The sequence below is a fragment of the Arachis stenosperma genome, chromosome 9 (genome assembly GCF_014773155.1).
Source record: "Arachis stenosperma cultivar V10309 chromosome 9, arast.V10309.gnm1.PFL2, whole genome shotgun sequence".
NCBI classification, from domain to species: domain Eukaryota; kingdom Viridiplantae; phylum Streptophyta; class Magnoliopsida; order Fabales; family Fabaceae; genus Arachis; species Arachis stenosperma.
In genome coordinates, this window is record NC_080385.1 from 72,012,062 (window position 1) to 72,015,212 (window position 3,151).

The window sequence follows — 3,151 nt, forward strand, 5'->3', positions numbered from 1 at the left end:
TATTTTTCTTCCTGTTTTTCATTCTGTTTTTGCTTTTTCAATTGATTTTGTGACTCCTCATGTTCATCAACCTACAGAAAACATAAAATAACAAAGAAAAATATATAAAATATAATATTGGGTTGCCTCCCAACAAGCGCTTCTTTAATGTCAGTAGCTTGACAGTGGGCTCTCATGGAGCCTCACAAATGCTCAGAGCAATGTTGGAACCTCCCAACACCAAACTTAGAGTTTGAATGTGGGGGTTCAACACCAAACTTAGAGTTTGGTTGTGGCATCCCAACACCAAACTTAGAGTTTGACAGTGGGGGCTCTGTTTGACTCTGATTTGAGAGAAGCTCTTCATGCTTCCTCTCCATGGTGACAGAGGGATATCCTTGAGCCTTAAACACAAAGGATTCTTCATTCACTTGAATGATCAATTCTCCTCTATCAACATCAATCACAGCCTTTGTTGTGGCTAGGAAGGGTCTGCCAAGGATGATGGATTTATCCATGCACTTCCCAGTCTCTAGGACTATGAAATTAGCAGGGATGTAATGGTCTTCAATCTTCACCAAAACATCCTCTACAAGTCCATAAGCTTGTTTTCTTGAATTGTCTGCCATCTCTAGTGAGATTCTTGCAGCTTGCACCTCAAAGATCCCTAGCTTCTCCATTACAGAGAGAGGCATGAGGTTTACACTTGACCCTAAGTCACACAGAGCCTTCTTGAAGGTCATGGTGCCTATGGTACAAGGTATTGAGAACTTCCCAGGATCTTGTCTCTTTTGAGGTAATTTCTGCCTAGACAAGTCATCCAATTCTTTGGTGAGCAAAGGGGGTTCATCCTCCCAAGTCTCATTTCCAAATAACTTGTCATTTAGCTTCATGATTGCTCCAAGGTATTTAGCAACTTGCTCTTTAGTGACATACTCATCCTCTTCAGAGGAAGAATACTCATCAGAGCTCATGAAAGGCAGATGTAAGTCCAATGGAATCTCTATGGTCTCATTTTGAGCCTCAGATTCCCATGGTTCCTCATTGGGGAACTCAGTGGAGGTCAGTGGACGCCCATTGAGGTCTTCCTCAGTGGCGTTCACTTCCTTTCCTTCCTCTCCACATTCGGCTATGTTGATGGCCTTGCACTCTCCTTTTGGATTTTCTTCTGTATTGCTTGGGAGAGTACTAGGAGGGAGTTCAGTAACCTTCTTGCTCAGCTGTCCCACTTGTGCCTCCAAATTCCTAATGGAGGACCTTGTTTCAGTCATGAAACTTTGAGTGGTTTTGATTAGATCAGAGACCATAGGTGCTAAGTCAGAGGGGTTCTGCTTAGAATTCTCTGTCTGTTGCTGAGAAGATGATGGAAAAGGCTTGCTATTGCTAAACCTGTTTCTTCCACCATTATTGTTATTGAAACCTTGTTGAGGTCTCTGTTGATCCTTCCATGAGAAATTTGGATGATTTCTCCATGAAGAATTATAGGTGTTTCCATAGGGTTCTCCCATGTAATTCACCTCTTCCATTGAAGGGTTCTCAAGATCATAAGCTTTTTCTTCAGATGAAGCATCCTTAGTACTGCTTGGTGCATTTTGCATTCCAGACAGACTTTGAGAAATCAAATTGACTTGTTGAGTCAATATCTTGTTCTGAGCCAGAATGGCATTCAGAGTATCAATCTCAAGAACTCCTTTCTTCTGATTTGTCCCATTGTTCACAGGATTCCTTTCAGAAGTGTACATGAACTGGTTATTTGCAACCATTTCAATTAGTTCTTGAGCTTCTGTAGGCGTCTTCTTCAGATGAAGAGATCCTCCAGCAGAGCTATCCAAAGACATCTTGGATAGTTCAGAGAGACCATCATAGAAAATACCTATGATGCTCCATTCAGAAAGCATGTCAGAAGGACATTTTCTGATCAATTGTTTGTATCTTTCCCAAGCTTCATAGAGGGATTCTCCATCCTTCTGTCTGAAGGTTTGGACTTCCACTCTAAGCTTACTCAATTTTTGAGGTGGAAAGAACTTTGCCAAGAAGGCATTGACTAGCTTTTCCCATGAGTCCAGGCTTTCTTTAGGTTGTGAGTCCAACCATGTCCTAGCTCTGTCTCTTACAGCAAAAGGGAATAGCATAAGTCTGTAGACCTCAGGGTCAACCCCATTAGTCTTGACAGTGTCACAGATTTGCAAGAATTCAGCTAAGAACTGATGAGGATCTTCCAATGGAAGTCCATGGAACTTGCAATTCTGTTGCATTAGAGAAACTAATTGAGGCTTAAGCTCAAAGTTGTTTGCTCCAATGGCAGGGATAGAGATGCTTCTCCCATAGAAGTCGGGAGTAGGTGCAGTAAAGTCACCCAGCACCTTCCTTGCATTGTTTGCATTGTTGTTGTTTTCGGCTGCCATGTCTTCTTCTTTGAAGATTTCTGTTAGGTCCTCTGCAGAGAGTTGTGCCTTAGCTTCTCTTAGCTTTCGTTTCAAGGTCCTTTCAGGTTCAGGGTCAGCTTCAACAAGAATGCTTTTGTCCTTGTTCCTGCTCATATGAAAGAGAAGAGAACAAGAAAATGTGGAATCCTCTATGTCACAGTATAGAGATTCCTTGAGGTGTCAGAGAAGAAGAAAATTAGAAGGAAGAGGTAGAAGAATTCGAACTTAATCAGATATAGTTCGAATTGTGCATTGAGAAGGAGTGGTACTCCATAAATAGAAGGATGTGAGAAGAGAGGAAGAAATTTTCGAAAATTAAGTGGGATATTTTGAAAACATTTTGAAAAATTGATTGATAATTTTCGAAAACTAAAAGTGGGAAAGAAATCAAGTGATTTTTTTTGAAAAAGATTTTGAAAAAAATTATGATTGAAAACTATTTTTGGAAAAGATGTGATTAAAAAGATTTGATTGAAAAGTTATGGTTTTTAAAAAGATATGATTGAAAAGATATGATTTTAAAAATTAATGACTTGCCTAACAAGAAAAGATATGATTCAAACATTAAACCTTTCTCAACAGAAAGGGCAAAATACTTGAAATGTTGAATCAAATCACTAATTGTTAGCAAGTATCTTTGAAAAAGGAAAGAAATTGATTTTGAAAAAGATTTGATTTTGAAAAACTTTGAAAACTTGAAAAAAAAATTGATTGAAAACAAAATCCTCCCTCTTGTGCCATCTTGG

General features: G+C 39.3%; 1 non-coding gene across 1 annotated transcript; it reads left to right on the forward strand.

The window, feature by feature from the left end:
- Positions 1–1,871: 1,871 nt before the first annotated feature.
- On the forward strand, positions 1,872–1,979 carry LOC130953840 (small nucleolar RNA R71). The gene has a single exon (XR_009076000.1). It is a non-coding gene; the product is annotated as a small nucleolar RNA R71 (small nucleolar RNA).
- The last annotated feature ends 1,172 nt before the right edge of the window (positions 1,980–3,151 follow it).